Raw genomic sequence first — 9,847 nt, 5'->3', positions numbered from 1 at the left:
GCGAAAGGGGAGGGAGAGGCGTATGAGGTGGCGGCGGTTGAACCCTCTTCTAGAATGCTCAATACTCCATCAACGTGCTTGAATTACTACGAACACGGTCGCCAGTGAGGAGCAGGCAATCACATTTCCTTAAGCACTACTGGTACAATCAGCTGTGAATGGTAATTGGTTGCTTGGGGGTCGGATGGGGGGGGGGGAGGGGGGATTCATAACTTTGATTAAAAAAAAAAATCTTTCTTGGCAGCTGCTGGTTGTATGTGCACAAATTCACTTCTCTAATGGATGACCGTCTCCTCCTCTATTCAGATCTGGTGAGAAATGTGCGCGCCCACATGCGGACGCCCACACATATGAATGTTTGCATCACTAATGCAGAGGATGTGGATTCGTGCAGTGACAAATACGTGCATTTTAGCCTTAAAGGGGAGAGTTAAACCTAAAATAAACCATTTAGTCATGATCTACTCACGCCGAGATGAGGTCAAGTGAAGTTCTCCGGTCCTCAAATCTGTGGATTTTTGCAGGAAAATTATTTTTTCCCCAAATATCCCCAAACTGAGCAATTAGCAACATCGATCAATCCTCTGGATGTTAAAGCCGATTCTCGGCCAAGGGGGGTATTAGGTTAAAAATAAAGGTTTAAGGGAGCAATTTCAGTAGATGTAAGCATTCATATACAGGGCTGTCTCAGAAAATTAGAATATTGTGATAAAGTACATTATCTTCTGTAATGCAATTACAAAAACAAAGAATGTCATATATTCTGGATTCATGACAAATAAAATTAAATATTGCAAGCCTTTTATTATTTTGATATTGCTGATTATGGCTTACATCTTAAGAAAACTCAAAATATTAGAATATCATGAAAAAGTGATTTTTGCTTTTTTTAATTTCATCACAGAAGATAAAGAACTTAATCACAATATTCTAATTTTCTGAGACCATCCTGTATATTGCACTGAGTCACGAATGTTGTGATTTATGTTGATTTTGTGGGTTTAGTTTTGGGTGCAAGGATTTTTTTTTTTTTTACCTGGAATTGAGCGGGAACATTTAGTTGTATTGCAGGCTTGCGTGGCGTGGCCTTGGTCAACAATGGCTATTGCTTTTTAAATGGACATTTTACCGTCAACCAGGTGTTTTCCCGGACTAAACCGCTACTACCGTATCTTCTGCACCTTAAAACGCACCAGATTGTAAGGCGCACCTTCAATGAATGGCCTTTTTTAAAAAAAAAATCATATATAAGGCGCACCGCATTATAAGGCGCATAGAACAGAAGCTACAGTAGTGGCTGGGGTTGCATTATTCATCCACTAAATCAGTGTTTCCCAACCTTTTTTGAGCCACGGCACATATTTTACATTAGAAAAATCACACAGCACACCACCAAATAAATATGTCAAAAACCTTAGTCTCAATTTACTTTGTGTGAACTCTAATATATCTAATATCTGTAGATTCGTCAAGTTGCAATGCAAATTTCCCACTGATGTGCAACTTTTCCAGAACCCTTTTTTTCAATGTCTGAAGACATGTCATCAATATGTCTGAAAATGGTATTATTTGAGAGAACTCGGGCTATTTCTTTATCAACGTCAGAGCCGAGCATTTCTTCTACAATGATTTTGCCGGCAGGTAGTATTAATGTTTTGCTACGATGTGTGGCTGTTTGGATTTAGAGATGAGTTCAGCAACTTTGCAGCAAGCTTTCACTGCTTTCTCACTCATCCTGGTAGTTTTCAACAATGCTGCCTGTTTGTTTACGCAGATACAAGTACTTTTTATTTTAAAAATGTATCACGCTAAGCGTCACTAATCACTCTGATACACAGATGCACAGGTTAATTCACTACCCGTTGCCATCGAATGGGCACGCTGCCCACATAGACATAGGAAGACATATTATTTGCGTTGGATAAATAATTTTCGGACCAATCAGGTGAAAGTGGGCATTTTTCCACGGCACACCTGATGATCTCTCACGGCACACTAACGTGCCGCGGCACAGTGGTTGGGAAACACTGTCTTACATCTTAAGAAAACTCAAAAATCCTATCTCAAAATATTAGAATATCATGAAAAAGTTTTTTTTTTTTTTTTTTTTAATTGCATTACAGAAGATAAAGAACTTTATCACAATAGTCTAATTTTCTGAGACAGTCCTGTACACACATATAGATCCAGCCATCTATTGTCTACTGCTTATCCTACTCAGGGTCGTGGGGGATACTGGAGCCTCTCGCTGCTGCCAGAAAAAACGTGGAGAACGTATATGTATATGTATTTACATGTGAGGTGAGGGTACAGCCTGGCCGACCACAGGACAACATAGAGATGTGCAACCATTCACTCTTTCATTTAAACATCATATAAAGATAAAAAAACTATTCATTCTCTCATTCATCCGTATGGTAAATTGAGGGAGGGAGGAAACCGGAGAACCCGGAGGAAACCCACGTAGACACAGCATGTAGAGGTTTGCAATTTTTACTATAGGTACTTTTCAACTGTGAGTGACGAAACTGAAAGAAAAATCCAGAAAAACACATTATATGATTTTTAAGTAATTCATTTGCCTTCTATCGCATGACACAGGAATTTGATCACCTACCAACCAGTAAGATTTGCTGCTCTCACAGACCTATTAGTTCTTCTCTCAGAAGCCCTCCAGTTCTCCACTCATTGCCCGTATTAATTACACCAGCTTGAACTCGTTACTTGTAAAAAAAAGACACCTGTCCACACACTCGGTCAAACAAAGTCCAATCTCTCCATGATGGCCAAGAACAGAGAGCTGTGAAATGACATCAGGAATAAAATTGTAGACCTGCACGAGGCTGGGTTGGGCTACAAGAAAATAGGCAAGCAGCTCCGTGAGCAGGCAACAACTGTTTGCACAATTATAAGAAAATGGAGGAAGTTCAAGATGACGGTGAATCTCCCTCGGTCTGGGGCTCCATGCAAGATCGATGATCATGAGGAAGGTGAGGGATCAGCCCAGAACTGCACGGCCGGACTCAGTCACTGACCCGAAGAGAGCTGGGACCGCAGTCTCGACGAAAACCATTAGTGACACATTACGCCGTCATGGACTAAAATTCTGCAGCGCACGCGAGGTCAAACCTGCCCAAGCCAGCACATGTCCAGGCCGTCTGAAGTTTGTCAATGATGAGACAAAAACTTTGGGTCTAAACTCCACTCGCTATTTTTGGAGGAAGAAGAAGGATGAGCGCAACCCCAAGAACCCCATCCCAACGGTAAAGCATCATTGCAACAAAGGTTTTTGTAACAAATGCTTACTTCTGTTTTTCTGATGTATCAAATACTTATGTCATGCAATAGAAATCAAATGAACTACTTAAAATTCATACAATGCGGTTTTCGGGATTTTTGTTTTAGATTCTGTCACAAACAGTTGAAGAGTACCTTTGAAAAAAATGACAGACTTATAGTTGCTTTGCAAGTGGGAAAAGCTGGAAAATCAGCAGTGTATCAAATACTTGTTCTCCCACTCTATGTATATATATATATATATATATATATATATATATATATATATATGTATACAGGACTGTCTCAGAAAATTAGGGTTAGGGTTAGGGTTAGTTCTTTATCTTCTGTAATGCAATTAAAAAACGCAAAATACTTTGTCATGATATTCTAATATTTTGAGATTGGATTTAAGTTTACTTAAGATGTAAGCCATAATCAGCAATATTAAAATAATAAAAGGCTTGCAGTATTTCAGTTTATTTGTAATTAATCCAGAATGTATGACATTTTTGTTTTTGTAATTGCATTACAGAAGATAAAGAACTTTATTATTTTCTGAGACCATCTTGTATATACTGCTCAAAAGAATAAAACTTAAACAACAGCTGTTGTAACTGTAAGTCAATCACGCTTCTGTGAAATCAAACTGTCCACTTGGGAAGCAACACTGATTCATTTTGACTCGTTTTAAAGACATTTCATCAAAGTTGGATCTGCCTGAAATGTGTTTTTCAACTTTAATTTCGAGTGTGACTCCAAATCCAGACCTCCATGGGTTTGATTTCCATTGATAATTATTGTGTGATTTTTGTTGCCAGCACATTCAAGTATGTACAGAACAACGTTTTTAATAAGAATATTTCATTCATTCAGATCTAAGATGTGTTATTTTAGAGTTTTCCTTTATTTGTATACCAGTCGATCATATGGCAACACATAGAGAGGAAACCGACGCAATCACGTGGCGAACATGCAAATTTCACACAATCGGAATCAAACCGGGGACATTTCTCGTAGAAAGGAAGCGCCAACCACTGTGCCGCCGCTTCTTTTCTTTTGCAAGTGTTTTGCAGTTAAATCCCTATTCATCTGTCGTCGCACCCCAGGTTTCCCATTTAATCCAATGGAGGAAAGATGAATTTAGTTTGAGAAGTGGCAGATCCTGGATGATAAGGACGTCAGAAAGAATTAACCACAAGGCAATCCTGGAGGATGCCGATGTTATAGAGGTCAAAACCTAATCGTTTTCTCAGTGCGGTGATGGGGTCTGATAAAACGTAAAGGATTTAGCAGATTAAATAATTAAAACTTAGATAGCTTGCGAAATGGCTTAAGAAAGCTAGTGGGAAAAATGCCTGATCTCATCACCCTGCATTTCACAATTTTTCAGGCTCACTCGCTCGGCACGTAGAAGGGAAGATAAAGCAACGCTCGCTGTGCACTGGGGAATCTTCACGCAACTTTAGCTGATTTAAAACCTGGTTTCATTCCAGTTGGTATTTAAAGGTGCCCTATAACCTATTTAAAAAAAAGCCAGGATAGTTACAAGGTACCGGCTTTGCAAACCACCGTTTAATGATTGTGCTCAAGAGTGATTGTTAGCACTCTGTGACTGTGTTAAAATCACGTATGATAGATTTAAAAAAAAAAAATCACACATGCATGCGAACACACACCCGGGTATTTTTTGACGCATAGGCCCAGTTTTTTCCTTTCCTTGGCCTGTTTGTGCGTCTGTTCCTATAATTTTGGATTTTTTAAGTTCATTACCGTTGTCTGATCGCATTTTTTATGTTAATGCGAATGCACTTAATGTAGTTCAAATTGCGTGTCAAAAGCTATTGCTATTTTATGACACGCCTGCACACACACACACACACACACACACACACACACACACACATGCACAAAGGCATGACAGTTTCTCGGTCAGGTGGAATTTTGCATTTGGATGGCTTTACCCATCCATCTATGAAAGCCAGCATGAATCTGTGATTGGTTTCAGATTGATTTTTTTTTTCTTTTACGACCCGCAGCGCACTTGACGAAGAGCCAATTGTTTATCTTATTTTTCCACAACAAGGAGAATCCGAGCATGTTTGAGCGCAAACTGATAATTGATTGGTTTTTATCACCATGTGATTATTTCCATCTTATACCGTCTGCTTGATGTAGTAATGCTAAATCATAATCAGCTACTCCCATGTCTTTCATCACTCTCACAGCGCACACACACACACACACACACACACACTCTGACGCCTCATCTGTATTGAATTTTTTCTCTTTTTGCTCTATCAGTTTCAGTTCTCCTTTCACTCTCGGGTTTCATAGAAGTACTCGGTGTCCTGAGCTGCAGCAGACAATAAATGACATTGTGAAGAAAAGAAAAAGTATCAATTGTACTCCGATTATGTGGCAGAGGAGACAGAAAAAAGGAATAATAATAATAAAAAAAAAAAAACGTTTCCCATCGAAACATGATCCGCAAAGGCACCACGGATGAAATGTGACAACAACTTGCTCAGCCATTTTTTATCACATCTGTTATTTCAACGGATGACGGTGTATTTCACGCAGAAATATCTCCAGGTAAAAGGCCAAATGATAATATAAACAGCGATCATGTGGCGAGGCCTCGTCCCCCTCGCGCCCCGTGAAAGGTTTCGTGATGTAGTTCTTTATGGATGTTTGTTTTCCTCACTGCGTCTTCAAGCAAGATTCAAGTGCCACTATGTGGTTGTAAGTTGTTATTACACAACACTTAGACAAGGTTGTTATGCCCTCGGGTGAATTGGTGCTTGAACCTCTCGTGAAGTGGCCTGAGAAACAGCATCGCTCTCAGGGTTTGGGCCTGAATGCGTCTTTTTTTTTTTTACCACACAGGGGGATTGTGGGTAGAATTTGCAATGAGAACGAATGATGGCTCTGGGTGCTAATCCCGGGAAAAAAATGCTGTAATCTATGTCGAGATTGTGCTTTTAGCGGGGAATTTCTTGATTATTTTCAGGTCTTTTCTTGATTATTTGTTTCATGGAGAGATTTAGGTTATTTGTGGATTTTAGGCCAATAAGTCCTCATAAATTTCAGCGTAACCTTCCTTTTTTAACATTGAATTTACCGAGATTGTGAAAGGGGTTAAAAAAATAAACACATCGAATTAAAATAAACTTTCGATCAATGATTTTGCTTTAACTTAAAGTTTAAAACATCCCCCCATTATTCCTGTTACATATTGATTCTTAAAGCTCCATTGAAGCTCAGCTCTTATCAACACACACACACACACACACACGCGTGCATGCGCACACACACACACACACACACACACACACACACACACGCACTCATCCGGAAAGCAATAGTACCTTTATGCTTGGTAGAATGATAACACACTTTCACTGTGACATTAATGTGGCAATATAATCGAGGTGACGAGGCCTGAATTTATTGTTTAATTTAAGGGAGAGGATGCGAGTTAAAGGGTTTATAAATGAATCCAAAGGGATGTGCATTGATGAAAGGGACTGCCTGCCCAAAATAAAAAAAGATAACACTAAACATAATACAAAGAATGCAAATAAATAAGTATATAAAGATTTATTTTAAAACATGAGAATGAGCATTATGATAAAATCTTAATAAATGCGGATATCATTTTTCATAAGGGGTAGATTCAAAAGTATTTCTCGATATATCTGATAACTCTCTCCGTAAAGGTTTTAAAATATGTATTCCTCATAGACACCATGGCATGTGAACACAACCACTTCACACCACAGCAAGAATTGCAATGTTTAAATGTAAACCATCATAGAAACCAGAAGTCAATATCGGCGATATCAGTCGTGTATATCTCAAACTCACATCCCGAACATCTGTTTATTTCTTTAGAGTTGACAGCGCCATCACAATACGGTAAGGTGACACGGCACAGAGTCGTACTGGGGTTTGTTTATAAAGGCCTTATTTTCTTTAGGTCACCTGTTGCTGCAAGAGACAGGACATGACAAAACACGGTTTACATCTGTATCTTTTATCGAAGGGTAAAAGCCCCTTTCTTGATTTCGCTATTTTGCCTCCGCTTGACCTCCATCCTCATCTCAGATGTCCATAGCCGCGGGAAGCTGGGACTTAGCTTCCTCTAGTGGTCGATGGAAAAGTTGCATGACAATCTGAAGATTTCAAACCTCTTGAGCTTCTGAGAACCATTCAGTTCTTATATACAGTATATATAAGATATATATATACTACATGAGTATATGTATATATATATCTTATATAAGATATATAGGTCATAGAGCCACATTAAGCTGTTGAGAGTAAATTCAAATGACTTCTCATGGCGTGAATAATCCATGCATATTATGCAAATATTTATAAGAAATATACCCGGACGTAAGGACTCCGGTCTCATGACTTGGACCGAGTCAGACTGAAACAAACAAACAGACAAATAAAAAAAGCCTTGAATCTATGCCGTGATTTAAACTCCGGTATCTTGCGTTTTCGTTTTGATTTTTCCCAAGCTCAAAGGTTATGAAAAAAGAAAAGAAAAAAAGAAATAAAAGGTTTGGTAAATGACTCTATGTACCTGATAGTAGTTTGTATATTAATGTTATTTACTTGTGTGAATTGTAACTTTTTGTGTATGACATCAGTGCGGGAAGGTCCCATTTATATTAGATTTGAATTGAAATCAATTGCTCAAATAATTGAAACTGAAAGCGAAGCGGGCCATGCAAAGGGCATGTTTTGTTTTTGTTTTTTTGGAATTCTCTGCAATGTTACAAGCAGCCACATTAAAAAAAGGCAACTTTTGATACACCACAGTCAGTATCACTCCCTTGCGCCATAAAGGGATAAACTGCTACAGACCAAAAAATAACGCAAAAAGCACATTTCATTAAGTGTTGTTGTCACTGGCTTAAAAATGTTGACAAGGCATTGTATATATACAATGCATACAAATATATATGCATATATATGAAGATATATCTATCTCTCTCTCTATATGTGCACACATATAGATGCATATATATGTAGATATACATATACATCTATATATATATATATGCATATATTTAAAAGAACACAGTAGAACTTGTGTTTTTTCAGAACTGAAAACCAAATCTTCAAACTAGTGACTTGCCTGTATTGATGGCTTGACCTCCGGTGCAAAATAATTGAAGGCCACCTCCCGAATTCTCCCTCCGTGTTTGCATGTCTGAGGACGGATGGCCCGCAAAGTGACACCCTTCTGCTGCATGGTATAACTCGACCCTCTCTTAATAACTATTACATTTATAACTTTTATTCTGTAGTTTTCATTGATTTTGTCAATCCGGGCTTTTACTTTGGCGATCATCTCAGACACAACATCACGCGGTGCATTTTGGAGATAAGCGAACCTGCAATCCGTGAGTCCGGAGTGCTTTCGGATTCAAACTGTTGTTTGGAAACACAAGAACGAGCTATTTTCTTAAAACTAAAAAGTCTGTCATATCCTGCCTCGGCGTTCAGTGGAAACTTTGTGGTGCCATAAAAAAATGACCGCTTTAGAAAGTTCGCCAACAGCGAGAGTGGAGATTTTTAAATATCAGCCCATTGTGCCCCAAAACACGCTTTGTTATCATTCACATTTTACGGAAATCACGAATCTATATAACGTCTGTATTTCATTTATTAAACGTAACCTCTTGTGGGTTACAGTTAATTTTGCTATGTTAACAGTGAGTGTTATATCCGGATTAGGCCACATTTGCTTTAGCTGTGCTCTTGTCGTTGTCGCTCGGCGTGTGCTTGCAGGTCTCTGCGGCCACTGAAGCGTGGAGAGAAACATTTGCTGCTTTATTATGCAATAAATTTGAGATTTATTGTTGGAAAGTGCACTCGAAAAAAGGCTTGTTTGAAGGAGACGGGCATTTTGTACTGCCGGTAAATGAATGTGTAATTTCAAATAATAAAGCGTATTGGAAAAACAGCTCAGGGCAGGGAGCCACAACTTTTAAACAGTGGTTTACTAGTAAATGAATATTTCTTTGGAAGCGAAACATAATTTAGAGTAATGAAGTCTCTTTTTGTTTTTTTTTTTAATAATCACACGTTTGTTTCCCGTGCGATAGAAAATGATTTTGAAAAGTTTTGTCCTCATGTTCGTTGTGTGAAAGAGTTGTTGTTGAAAAATTAAAATCCAGAAATCCATTCTAATTGGCTGCAGAGTAAAGAAATGAATGCCCCCTTTGTCGGGGAAATAAAACCTCACCTCATAACTCAACTGACTGGCTTTTTTTTTTTTTTTTTTTTTTTTTCAGACATCTTATGTAATCATCATTAGAAGCACCTTTTTTCAGCATTGCCGGATGTTCCCGTGGCTCACGCTGAGATCTCTTTGACATGATTTTTTTTTTTTTTTTTACCTTACAAAAATGCATTTTCATTTGTTAAGTTATTCTTATGTAAGTATGGAAATAATTCTGTGTGGAAAATTATTAATCTTCAGTACTTAATGTAGCGGGTTAATCTATAAAGTAATATCTCGCGAAACCCTTCCGAAAGCGTTCTGAAA

Source organism: Fistularia commersonii, chromosome 1 (genome assembly GCF_037954325.1).
Source record: "Fistularia commersonii isolate RoL2024-O1a breed Wild chromosome 1, RoL_Fcom_v1.0, whole genome shotgun sequence".
Taxonomy (NCBI): Eukaryota; Metazoa; Chordata; class Actinopteri; order Syngnathiformes; family Fistulariidae; genus Fistularia; species Fistularia commersonii.
The sequence above is the reverse complement of the archived record's forward strand: the minus strand, read 5'-3'. Positions refer to the sequence as shown.